The 12302-nt window shown below is 38.6% G+C and overlaps 1 long non-coding RNA gene across 1 annotated transcript; it reads left to right on the top strand.

Moving 5' to 3' along the window:
• The first annotated feature begins 522 nt into the window (after positions 1–522).
• On the top strand, positions 523–958 carry LOC138126269 (uncharacterized). Its single transcript, XR_011157726.1, has 2 exons — positions 523–607; positions 692–958. It is a non-coding gene; the product is annotated as an uncharacterized lncRNA (long non-coding RNA).
• Positions 959–12302: the final 11344 nt, after the last annotated feature.

Here is a 12302-nt window from a genome sequence, read left to right on the forward strand (position 1 = left end):
TTGACAATATTATTTGTAAATCCGACGCCGGTAACTTAAGAGTTGCGTTTTAATTCGATACCGTTTGTTTTGCGGTCGCACCGAGCTTGTACAAGTATCGTCGGCGGCTCGCGGGAATTTCATCTTTAGTTTTAATTTATTTTGTGCGTTACCGGTCAGGACCGTTCCTTGAATTTTTTTGTTTGCTGCAATCGAACATCGAACAGTCATTTTATTTTTTTTTTACCAACAATCAATTGTACACATTATTTTTTTTTAATGTTCACTTATTGTAAATATTTATTGTACCAGAGGATCTAATTTGATTAAATTTGTTAACTGGGACACGTGTGTTTCTTTTCGGGTATCGGCCCCGGAGTATCGTCGGATCCGGATACTCCCGAAGCATCAGTGCCGGAGGATCCTGGCGCCCTTATCTTCTTGTCTTTCGGGTCTGGCTAATTCGTTCGCTTACCCCGCCCAAGACTGAGCTACCGGCAACAATTGCCAACCGCCGACCCAAAGTAGAAAAATACCGTGGCAATCAATAAGCAAGCAGACGAAGCAGCACATTTTAAAGGCTTTCAACAAAATTAAGAAAGAAATTACTCATGGAGACAATGGAAACGTAAATACATAAAGTACAAAATTGTAGAAGCAGTGGCGAATGTTTTTTCGGTAAATCCTAATCTAAAATAAAACTCTTCCTAAGTGCTACACAGGCTTCAGTCCAAGAAGTATGTATAGAATTTTAAATGAAGGACAAGAACAAGGTTTATGGGAAACTTTAGCATCCATGACATATCCACAAATATTGTTTTTGGTTGAAGATTCGGATTCGGACTTGGAAAACAGCGACGATGACGAGGATGAGTAGCAAAATGCAAAATTATTTCATTGTTACGTTCAACTGCCTTTTCGTATTTGTGTAGTGCAACTTTGCTTTTTTCTTCAAAATAATTAAACACATTTAGTTTCATTGGACCAGTTTTGACAGAACAAATGACGTGACCCATAACCTAACTTTTTAAAAGCCCAAATTCGCGGTAAAAAGATGTGTTCACAAGACAAAAGTTACTACATTTAGTAACTTTAGTTCGTCATTACAAAAATGAATGGATTATAACGTGCCTTCAAATAAATTTATATTTAGAGCAACCTATGGAAGTTCAATTGTTTGCAACATTTTTACAGCGTAGAAAATGACACAAGAATCGTCTGGTCTGACATTTAACGAAATAAAATTAGGTTAGAAAATATTTTTAATTTTTGTAGTGCATTCATCTCAGATTATTGAAATTCACATTAATAAATAATCCTAACATTATTCCAATCACAAATTATTTGCTAACTAATGGCTTTTCGCCAATATACGGAAGATGATGTTTCAGCTTTCGAAATCTTTGTGAGGCATTGCTGCAAATTTTAATTAATCTTCGGGAGAAAAATACCCCAAATTCGGATCGAAAGTCGAATAAGATCGCAAAATTTCAAAAGCTCTAGAGTCAAGTAACTGTTAACATAAAGAGAACAAGTAAATGGGATGTTACACGGTTAGTTCATGTTCTCCATTCGGTTTCAGTATTTATATTGAATGAAAACTGAAACTGAACATGGAACTAATCAGACAGTCTGAAAGTACCCACCTTAAGAAAATTGACAAATAGTTAGTCGTATCAATTCATTTATTTCTTTAAACCATAAAAGAGAACATAACATTAACATTGCTGTGAACACTAATAAGAATTGTAAATTAAGTATTGCACATAACCTCACACAATAGGAGATAACAATTTTATACATAATTTAGAGTAAGTGTTGAAAATGTGCACCCTGTTCTTGTAAACACAACGTAGTCCTTCATCTAATTGCATTAGTTACATTTTCTAAAACAATAGGATTATTATTAATTTCATTAATTTTCTGTGTTATCCTATTTCGTAGTTCTGCCAAATCATTTATGGGTGTTGTGTAAATTGAATTTTTGTTGTGTGGCCACAAGAAGAAATCACAAGGAGTGAGATCACATGATCTAGTGGGCCAGTTGTTTGGTGTATTACGGCTTATAATTCTATTGTCGTAAAATTTGACCAAAAAATCAATTGTAGCACCATCCTGCTGAAAGTAGTCATAAACTAACTAATCATCATGTAGCTGATTTAAAAATGGAGTCAAAATTTCATTTCTGTATCTTGCAGCATTGATATTTCCTAAAAAACATTGATTATTATTTAATTACTAAAACATTATTACAATTGTTACCTTAAAAAAAGATTGGACCAATAATTCTGCGTTAGCTAATAGCAGCCCAAACGCCTACTGTCTGGGGGTACCCGGGTGTTTCAATGAAAAAATGTGGATTTTCTGAACTCCACATTCTTGTATTTTGAGAGTTGACATATCCACTAAGATGGAAGTAGGCTTCATCAGTGTAAAAGGTTTTATCAAGGTGAACATCTAAAGTATTCAGAAACCATTGACAATATTCTAATCTTTGGGGGAGATCAGCTGGATGTAATTCTTGAACAGATGTGAGACGGTATGGAAATAGGTGAAGATCATTTTTCACAATTGAATGACAGGTACCAACAGACACACCAAGTTGTTGTGATAAATGTTCAATTGAAGTGCCTGGGGCTTCTTCCATTGCTTGTCTCGCCTCTTCAATCACTTCTGGAGTTCTTTTCTTTGGCCTGCCGCTTCCAGGTTTTCGTCCCACAGATCCATTTTCTTGGAAATTCTTTAAGGAAATGTTTAAAGTTTGTCGAAACTGCGTATATTCCACTGCAATGTCTGGGAATTCTCCAAACTCTTCCATACATAACGCAAGAGAATACTGCCAAACTCCATCGATTTTCACACAATTTCGAAATAAGACATTAACATGAAGACTTTATGTTGTGCCATTGTTCACAAAAATGTCGGAAAACAGTGAAACATTGACGCAGATTTCGTTTTAGTTCCGACAAGAACTGATTTTTTGTACGCAAGACGAGGGATAAAACGAGTAAAATCACAAACACACTAACACAGCTCAATCTGAAAACGGGAAAGAGAACGAATGTCAAATGTCAAAATTTTAATATGAAATTGGGACAAAACTTACTATGTAACCTGTGTAACTCCGGAGAATAATTGGTTGCCTACAAAATTATCTACACTGTTAACAAAATTAAAACGTCGTCAACGCCTACTCTAAATATAGTTATTTTTGAAGGCACGATACATTAAGTACTAGCATCTCCTTAAATTCTGCAAAAGTATTTACTTATATTTTATGAATTATAAGTATAAGTATGTTCTATTTTTTATGAGCCATGAAAAATAAGTCGATTTCAGGCCTCCCAACGTGACTAATTATTTGCCTGAAGATGTCGGAAAGAGACCACTCAATACCCGGTAGAAGTGTACGTGATTCCCGATCGTCTTGGAGGTTTGCCCCCGTAGGTATACTGGGTGCCCCAAAATTCGCGGAACAACGTAGTAGTACGTTGTTAAGTAGTCATTAAGAGATCAGGTAAAAATGTTTAAAAAAACCAATCTTCTTTTTTGTAGAAGATATGGACCTATTCGTTACACTAAATGTGGCAACATTTTAAAACATTCTATGCACCCCAATAGTCTGCGAATATTTCATTTTTGTTGTATCCATGGAAATGAGATTCGATCGGATAACACCACAGCAGTGTCTTATATAAATTGAATGGGAAGTGTCAGATTTCCAAAGCTAGCAAACCTAGCAAGAAAAATTTGGCGTTTTTGCGAAGTTAAAAACAATTTCTTGACAGCCGCATATACTGGGTGCCCCAAAATTCGCGGAACAACTCAATGAGATAATGTCAATTCATGTTAGAAAATAACGAGAAAAATAATGAAAAAATTCTATACCTCTTAGATTTGAAGATATGGGGGCCCAAAAGGTGCAGCTTTGATCTCATTTATTTTAAATAATAAAAAAGATTGTGACTATTTGTCTTTTACTAGCCAGTGGCCTAATAATTTTGAACGATTGTGATCAGGTTTGCAATTATTTTCTCCATTATTTCCAGCAATTCCAAGTAGTAAATAATTTTATGCTCGTTTTACCTCAAACAGCGTACGGCAACACGCCTTTGATTTTTCCCTCTCATTTCCATGGATACAACAAAAATTAAATAAGTATTTGCAGACTATTGGGATGCATAGAATGTTTTAAAATGTTGCCACATTTAGTGTAACGAATAGGTCCATATCTTCTACAAAAAAGAAGATTGGTTTTTTTAAACATTTTTACCTGATCTCTTAATGACTACTTAACAACGTACTACTACGTTGTTCCGCGAATTTTGGGGCACCCAGTATAATCCATTTTGAATCAAATTTTAATTTTTCGTCAAGGGTAAGACTTTTTATACACGGCTTCACCGTATCAGCTGGGAGTGACCTCGACAGCACTATTTCTTGCGACGGTTCTTCATCGGGCTGAAAAAGTTCATCGACTCCAGTTGTCGACCGGCAGTGAATCCGGAACTCGCTGAAGGGCAAGGGGAAGAGTTCGACGTCCTAACCCTTGTCACCGGGCACCGTTTACGTTCCGGTTTTGCTAGGCGGCACCGGCCGAGAAAAGTCAAGTTAGTTTTTACATTTAAAAAAGTGCGTGTCATTTCACTCCTCTCCCCAAAAAACGAGACTGCGGCTCTTTTCAGAGCCTGGCTCTGGTAAAAGTGAGCTGGGCTACGAGACGGCGATCTTCTTCGACGGAAGAACGCTCCGAGAAACGGGACGAATCGGCTCTTGTGGGAGTCGTTCCGACGAAGCAAAGGCATCGATCGACAAAACGACACCGGTCCCGATAACACCTCGAGGGCCGGTGGTAACATAATGGCGCCCAACGTGGGGCTCTCTTCCGGCAAGGTGTCCGGAGAGCCCATTTCTTCGACCGATGTCCACGTCCCAGATGACACCAGGAGCCGTTCCCGTCGACCGAAGAGCGAAGCCGAAAAGAAGACGTCGTGGGTCAGCCGCTGCCCACAGTCGGTGCAGCCAGCTACCCATCGTATCCAGCTCCAGGTCGGAGCCAAGTCAGTCGCCCAGACGGAGAGGAGGACCAGCACGACAACGAGCATCACCACCACACCAGCAGCAGCAGGAGCCAGGTAGTGTCCAACTCCGTCTCCGGTCGTCGTTCGATCCCGACAGCCAGCCCAGACAGTCTAATCTCGGAGCTGGTAAGTCGCCGAACCACCGTCGAGACGCCTGGCTCCCCTCAACCACCAGCCTGCACGTCGGAGGAGGATCCGTGAGGTAAGGTGACCATATTTTCATTTTGAAAAACCAGGACATGAGTTTATAAAAATTAAAAATACTTAAACTTAACACATTGGGGTATCATTTAGGTATATGTATATTGAAACAAAAAGTTAAAATACATTTTCAACATAAACACATTTTTTTTTAAATAACATTTATAAAATTTTCATTGAGGAAACATGAAGTAAATTACATATAATTATTATTGGTTAGTAGGAATATATTTTTTTGATGAATGGATTGTTTTCAACAAAGCTTCGTTTTGTAGCAGCATCATATAAAACTGCACACAATCTAGCTTAAAATTATATTTCGTAATTAACAAGGATTTTAAAGTTGTTACTTTCAGTTGAGATTTCTCGCTTGTCCACAGTTGGTTCATCAACGAAAAAACTCTCTCCGATGCTGCATTACTACCCGGCAAACAAAGACAGTACTCCACTAAACTCAAAAAATCTTTGTAGGAAACATCATTTTCCCGAAAATTTTTGAAAATCTCTACCCAGCGTTCAGATAAAGGAACCGAATTATGTTTCCAATGATTAATTTTTTCAGGTGTTACATATTTTATAATCAAAGAGGTTTCGTCAAATAACTCTCCTTCATCTATTTTTATTTTCATTTCTGCAAAACTTGTCGTCATCACATCACTGCATGTTTCCACCATGTCGTGTGTTATTACATTATTTAACAAAATCCATTGAAAATTGTTTGTAAAGTCAAAATGACCGCCCCATTCCTCTAAGTACTGATGACATGTATTATAGAATACGTTAGCGTTTTCTTTAAATGATGCTGTTGATATGCCTTCCTCTTCCATTTTTTTCAAATTCTGCTTTACTTGAAAGGGTAGAAACAGATGTTTTTTTCTTTCAAAAACTTGCATTTTCAAATCGCTGTAAATTTGAGCTATCTCGATAATTGAAATCTCCTGTTTTTCAATCTTTAAAACCGCATTTTGATAAAGAGACGATATATTGTGTAAAAAGTATAACCAGCTTTCGGTCTCAGGATTTTCAAAACAGTTCTTTATTAGAGTTGGGCACTTATCAATTGATAAAAAGTAAGATTTCAAACCTGAGTATATTTGCAATACACGTTCAACGGCAGGTCTTAGAGCTAGCCAACGTGTAGCACTGTAGCCAAGTACTTTTTTGTATTCAACCTGGACAAATTCACAAAATTCTTTTAATTCGTTGACACGAACAGTATAAATATAAAAATATGAATAAATTTTGCTTATGAATGCCATAACATCTACTGGTAAACAATCAGCTGCAGTTTGTATAGAATTGTTGATAATGTGTGCAGCACAGCCAACACCTATCAAACCTTTTCCTAAATCTGCCTTAATTTTGTAAAATATATTTCCTGTTCCGTGTCTACGTCGTCCCCCAAAGTTGCTGTTTGTATTATCTGCACAAATTCCCAACAGTTTTGATTTTATATTATGTTTCTGTAGAACTTCTAAAATATATTCTGACATAATGGTTGAAGTTTCGCCAGGGAGATCTTTTAATTCTAATATTTTAACATGGACACCGGTTTCAGGCAAAAAGTATCTCACTATAATAGGTACTATTTTAATCTCTTTGTGATTTGAACTATCAAAATATATTGAAACAAAATGTGTTGTGTCTCTATTAAGTTCTGCATCTAATATATTTTGAATATATGGTACAAAGACCTGGTCAATAATACTTTCACATTTTGTGCGAGCACATGTAAATCTTGGCTCAAAACAGTGTTTTATTAACTTACATGTGCAGTCCATAGATCTAAATGTCTGATTGTGAACTACAGTATGATAAGCCCAAGCGCCTTCAATAGCTGCTCATTTTTTTTCATCGCTTTGAAAACTCTTCTTTTTGAAATACGACGTCATTGACGAAGAGCCAATTTCAGCAGCAATTGCCCGTTTATGTTTCCCTGTGCCAATATGATTTTCTATATCCGTTTTCCCACTATTTGCAATCGAAAATGTTCCCTTGCACTTGAAGCATTGTACTTCACTGCTTATTTTTGTAGATTTTAAGTACGGGTATTTTTGTTGTAGTTCTTCGTTAAACACACACTTTCTTCTTTTAGGAGGCATGGTCACAAATTACATGGGGCCAGGAACGTACAAATCACAATCTATCCAAGTGCACTCGCTACTCGCTCAACTTTAACCTCTAACTTAACCTAACATAATAACCAAACCACAGAACCTAATTGACATTGACATTTGTGGTTGGTCGTTGGTATTCTAACAACTTCAAGAACCAAACAACGTAAATTCCCGAAAGGTCTGATTTTGAAGCGCAAAACTACATATGTACTTATACTTATCCGCTTATACTTTTATTACAATTTAAAAAAATAGGTTGCCAACGTGAAAAACCAGGACAAAATCCAGTACACTGTTTATCCAGTACAGAGGTGTTAAAAACCAGTACTGTACTGGTAAAACCAGTACGAATGGTCACCTTACCGTGAGGACGCCGCCGTTCCCAGCCGTCGTACATCCCCACTAGGATGTCACCCCGGGGCTGCTGAGTCCCCGAGCCACCACAGCCGCCACCGAGGGTCCCACGTCCGCCCCAAGGAGCCAACGGTTGGAGCCCACAGCGCCCAAGGACATCGACTCCGGCGTGCCAGAGACAGGTGGGTGCCCAGTTTGTGCGCGAGTTCGCGGATCGCGTCGTTTTCCAAGTGCCGTCCGGGCAGTGCGGCAGCCCTTCAACCAGAGCACCGAGACGACGACCGGGGGGCCCGATAACGAGCAACTCTGTCGCTGCATTCCCCGCATCGTTGCTCAAACGCCAACGAGGAGGTTGTCCACCAGGCCAGCTCCGGTTTCCCGGGATCCAAAGGGACCCGCCGCGAAGTCGGACCCCTGCAGCTCGCGACAGGCCAAACAAGACCGAGGACGACGCACCGCGAAGCCCGAACAACATCAGGAGTGCCAAACGGGCTGGACGACAACATCGAGTCCGTGTTGTGTGTGTTTGCGTGTTTTTGTTTCAATGTTCGTGTTTAGTTTTAAGTTAGCTTTAGGTTCACATTGTTCTTTTATGTAGTTTTAAGTTTTGTTCTTTTTAGTCTTAATTTTGCTTTTTGCTGTTATTATTTTGAAAATAAAAAAAAGAGACGGCTGAAGCCGGCGTCGCCGATTAGGGAAGTTGGGCCTACGGAAGGTGGGAGAGTGTCACCGGGCACCGTTTGCGTTTCGGTTTTGCTAGTGCAGCTTAGTCCCAACTTTTCTAAAAAATAGGCGGCGCCATTATGTTACCACCGGCCCTCGAGGTGTATCGGGACCGGTGTCGTTTTGTCGATCGATGCCTTTGCTTCGTCGGAACGACTCCCACAAGAGCCGATTCGTCCCGTTTCTCGGAGCGTTCTTCCGTCGAAGAAGATCGCCGTCTCGTAGCCCAGCTCACTTTTATCAGAGCCAGGCTCTGAAAAGAGCCGCAGTCTCGTTTTTTGGGGAGAGGAGTGAAATGACACGCACTTTTTTGAATGTAAAAACTAACTTGACTTTTCTCGGCCGCCGCCGCCTATTTTTTGGAGAAGTTGGGACTAAGCTGCACTAGCAAAACCGAAAAGCAAACGGTGCCCGGTGACACCCTCAACGGAGGGCGGTGTAATCATTTTATTTCATACTGTCCGGTAGATGCTCGATTGCATCATCAATTTGAGTCCGGTAGGTGAGTTATAACAGTATCAGAGCCGGAAAGTGTCACTTAGCAACACCTACCGGACTGTTTTCCTTTTATACATCAAATCTGACATTGAAAAGTGAAAATGTCAAAAAATATTCGATCTAGAAAAACAATAGCAACGGCCGTTGCCACACGAAAAAAGGTGATGCTATTTTCACAATATAATGTGATTTTTTAATTTTTGAAATAAAATGATGATGCACAAGAGACTTCCAGTATGAAATAAAATACATTACGATATACATCCGGTAGTGCTTGTAACAGGTACTCGTTTAGACATTCTAGACTCGGCTCCTAACGTCGCCTCGTCCATAATGTCTAATAACTCGTACTGTTACAAGTAACCTACCGGACTTATAACGTAAATTACTATTAGCGTCCGAAAAAGGGTCTGCCTTCCACCTCCTCATATTTTCGCGATTTGCTCTCAACGGTGTCGGAGGATTCGCTCGTTGGGTTCGCGTCGAACCGGAAGCACGTGAGATAATTAGTCACCCTGTATTTTGGTCCGGGTTAAAGTAGAAAAAAATCTTTGTGTTGTGTTCGGACCGGACACGTACCTACCTGCATTTTCAAAGACAGGTTGGCAGATTTCTCTTGAGGAATGTGGTAGGTACCAGTCTTGCCGACAACGGCATCAATAAAATTGACAACTGACCAGCATTTCCGTCGCAAATGAACATATTTCGTTGAAATAATTTTAAAATTAGAATTCTTAATTTATCGAACCTATTCGGACCGTTACAATATGGTTCCAAAAAAGAACGGAGAATGGCGTCCATGCGGACACTATCGCAGACTGAACAATGTGACATTCGGTGCGATTCTGATTTTCGTCTAATTCAAGATTGCTAAGTAACAACATTGCTATCTCTGCAATGTTGTAACAATGTCGATAACCATTTAATGATTTTCTCCTATTCTACCCACAAAATTTGAGCAATGATTGTTATTGTTTCGATCCATCATGAACATCGTTATTTAACAAGCGTTGCTCATGCGCAGTTTGCTTAGCTAGTCAAACGACAAACCCGCCGTCAATTAATTTAAAAATTGATTCTCCATTTCTCCCCGTTCTTCTGCTAACGGTAAAAAAAAAAACAAGCAGACTAATTTCCAGCAAATGGAAATTATGGTCCAAACGTTGGAGAAGGAGGATATTTTAGTAGTTTTTAGTTTATTTTAATTTCTTATCAATTAAACATCATTTATTAAAATTTAACATAAAATAACATTTTTAATTTACAATGCGAAAATTTCCGATAATAATGCGGAATCTGGAAAAGTGCCCCGAATGCTTGCAGCGTTTCCACGTTGAATGGCAAGGGAAATCCTCTCAAAAAGGAATTTCTTAGATTTTGAATCCCCTGATTCCGCGATAAGTCGGTCTCCGATGACATTAATGAAATCTATTGTTTCTTTGCACCAAGGGCCTAAGGTTTCAAAGGCTAAACCTTTAAATATGTAGTTTGACGAAATAATTGAATTATATTCTAATCTCAATCTGGCCTTGAAAGCACAACAAAACTTCATAATAGCAAAAAAGTACATATTATTCAATTACTAGACCTATACATACAGCGTGTTATTGAAATGCGTTAGGAAAATTTAAACGGTGATAGAACTCATCAAAACAAATTACTTTTCTATTTACCATTTTTTCGAAAACTCAAATTTATGCTCGAATTTATTTTCACCGTATTCCGTGTCATCGAGTCGTTTATGGATGGGACGGTGAAAGAACAACGGGTACGAAAAACGTTAACGCAAAAAAAGTAAATACGGCAAAAGCCCAGGCGGATAGGTCTTGCAAAAACTTGCTGACACAATTTAGTCACGTCCTTCACCTGCATGCGGCCGTGTTTACAAGTTATTAGAAAGTGAATTTCCCGTAATTATCGTTAAAAATGGTGAATTACACTAATCCGGAGTTAACAGACATGGTGCTCCTCTACGGGGAAGCTTTATCAAATGCTGATGCAACCAGGCGTTTGTATGTAGGTACATGAAGGGATTTCCCGGTCGCCAAGTTCCCTGTCCACGTACCTTTGTGAGTGCTGTCCAGCATTTAAGGGATTATGGGACTTTTAGTCCTGTCCTGTCCTGTTGACGAAGAACCGAATCTTAGTTGCCGACGGCTTGCATTACGAATTGACGTTTCCAGTTTTACAATTTGGAGAACGCTGTACGAACGGGGATTACATCCGTATCATCTTCAACGCGTCCAACACTTAAAATCAGAAGATCAACCACGTCGAATTGCATTTTGTCAATGGCTTCTTCAATAGGTCGTAATTGACCAGTTTTATCGCCAGCTCGTTCACCGGACTTAAACCCTTGTGACTTTTTTTATGGGGCCATTTAAAACAGATTGTGTATGAGACTCCAGTTGACACCGAGGCAATTAGATAAAATTCTGAGATGTTGACAACTCAAGCTTCTGTGGCTCGAAGGGCACACAAGAGCATGCATCGATTACGGAGGGCGTCATTTTGAATATTTAATTTAAAGGTTAGTGCCCTTGATCAAGTGTGATGCGTAACTTCAATGTCACTCTCACTTACTACGAATAAAGAATTGGTTTTTGCTTGACTATCTAAGTTTTTATCTTCTTTCGCTTTTAATGTACACACGGAGACATTGGCGGGTACTAGAATTTACGATCAAACTAATTAAAATTTTATCTGAGTTTAGAAAGATTTTTGGAAAAAATGGTAAATAGAAAAGTAATTTGTTTTGATGAGTTCTATCACCGTTAAAATTTTCTTAACGCATTTCAATAACATACTGTATATGTATTACACTTACTGATTCTCAGCATTTTCCACGTTATTTTGAAAATGCATAAGAAAATTTACTGCAACCAAGTCCATCTTTCAAATTAGCCAGATGATTTGTCACACGTTTATATAACAACCTTCATAACCATGATTGTTACAAAAATGTTTATGATTTGGCAAACTAGAATACCATTTTACTCTTCATACAGTGAGCGACAAAAGTATGGAATAATAGTTATTTAAGATATAAGTGTAAAAAGTTATCCTTTATTGCACGAACGGGATGTGAGTGCAACAAAGGAACTTTTTACACGTATGTCTTACAACATTTTGTCTACGATCGATCATCACAACGGTTTCAACATAAATTTGTATAAAATAATTCATTGGTTTAATATTTCATGAATAACCAAAGTCGTTTGAGAACCACGTCGTTTAGCAACCTAAACAATGTTTCCAACAAATTCGATTGTTGTATTCTGACAGTTCTGTGCCATAAAAGCGAGAAATCGTGCTCTAAAACTTTTAGAGAACGATTCCGTCAGTTTCT

The sequence above is a fragment of the Tenebrio molitor genome, chromosome 3 (assembly GCF_963966145.1).
Source record: "Tenebrio molitor chromosome 3, icTenMoli1.1, whole genome shotgun sequence".
Taxonomy (NCBI): Eukaryota; Metazoa; Arthropoda; class Insecta; order Coleoptera; family Tenebrionidae; genus Tenebrio; species Tenebrio molitor.